The sequence below is a fragment of the Formica exsecta genome, unplaced genomic scaffold, assembly GCF_003651465.1.
Source record: "Formica exsecta isolate Colony F162 unplaced genomic scaffold, ASM365146v1 scaffold350, whole genome shotgun sequence".
In the NCBI taxonomy this organism is placed as follows: Eukaryota; Metazoa; Arthropoda; class Insecta; order Hymenoptera; family Formicidae; genus Formica; species Formica exsecta.
In genome coordinates this window covers 145,772-147,522 of record NW_021850753.1, presented here as the reverse complement: position 1 = coordinate 147,522, position 1,751 = coordinate 145,772, and positions in this window count along the sequence as shown.

Here is a 1,751-nt window from a genome sequence, read left to right as displayed (position 1 = left end):
GATAAAGGGGAAAAAACTTGCACATTGCTTCCTCATCATTTTATCTTACAAAGCTTAAGCTGCTTTAAGCATGCGGATTCTTCAATTTTTGCTTCCTCATAGAGGAAGCTATATGAGCGTAATAAAAATTAAAATGATTTGTTTCACCGATCCTCACTAAATTCAATATCAAACATCCTTTAATAATACCCTATTCATGTAAAAAAATTTAACCTGACATCTCAAAATTTGCGAAAGTTACAATGTATACAGACATTTCTCAAAAAATTAAAAATTTTATAAAAAATGAACCTTTTCATCGATTCTCACCAAATTCAATTGTAAAAAAAATTTAATCCGATATCTCAAAAATTGCGGAAGTTAGAGGTTGTACAAAATATCGCGTACATACACACACACACACACATACAGACATTTTTTAGGAATATGATTTTTCGACATTTTGGAACATTTTAAACACATTGCCATAGAAAACTCGAAAAAATATTTTGTCACGAAAACAAAGCTTCCTCTATGAGGAAGCAAAATTGACGAAAGGCGTCAAAAAGCTCACGGATCTCTATCATATTGAAAAATACAATCATATATACCAAAAATTTTAGTGAAAATATATACAATAAAATTCAAGAAAACATAGAGACGTATCTTTATCATTTTCTAACATCAATTTGTATTTATCTTTAAATCTCACTGAAATAAAGAATGATATTTGCATGAGATTTCGCCTGGTCTTCTTTCGAGTACTATCGAAAGAAGCGAACTTGCTTAAGAGCATCATTGCGAGACTATCGCATCCTGGTATTCGTTGCGAGACGGCACGGCAAAGTCGGTCCGGCGGAACGCAAATACGGTGAACACACAAACACACCCGGACGATATATACAGCAAGGTCCAATTAATACTTTGTTGATCTGTAATTGGAGCATCGTGATTAGACTACTGTGTTGGTCGATGTAGCTTAGCCCCGGGCGATGGGGAGCACTGTTCCCGCGGTATATGCAGATGCCCTCACCGAACCGCCTATCGTAACAACCTACATGCAGGCAACTCATCCGAGACAAACTGCAATTCCTCGTACTACTTACGTCGTACAAGATACAATTTCGAGCAAAGGAGAGAGGAGAAAGGGGGAGAAGGAGGAGGTAGGGGAGGGCAACCAGCTCTCCGTGGGAATATTTCATGGTGATTAATGGCAATACGGCCGCGCGCGTCCGCTTTTTGTTGCACATTTTTCTTCATTGCGCGCACCGTAAGTTCCATAAGGGGGATGAGAATCGGGGCTCGAAGGTGAATACGAGCGAGAACCCCTTCTTAAAGTTTTGCTCGGTGAAGAAAAAAAAAAACAAAACAATTTTCCGTCTCCCCGGGGAAGCGTTTCGTGAGCGACGGACGCGGAAGCACCGTCTATATTTCGCGTGCCGTTATTATTAATGTGCCGTGCATATAACGCGCAAGCCAGTCAACAAGTGGCGATATATTTGGCGAATATATTCTTAGCATAAGAACATTATTTACGCTCTTATCTTTTTGCTAGACCAGAGCGACCGTAAAGGATCGTGGAACGAGGGGATGGAGAAAGGGTTGCTCTCGCCAATTGAGATTTGCGCTAAAGACGACGGAGCCTTTATGCAAAAGAGCTTGAAACTTCCGGCGAACTTGATTGGTAGCAGAGCTAGCATCTCAAAGCGTATCGGATTCCAAAAGCCATCGCTTCGCGCGATCAATGATAGCTCTCGGGAGTAAACTTTAAA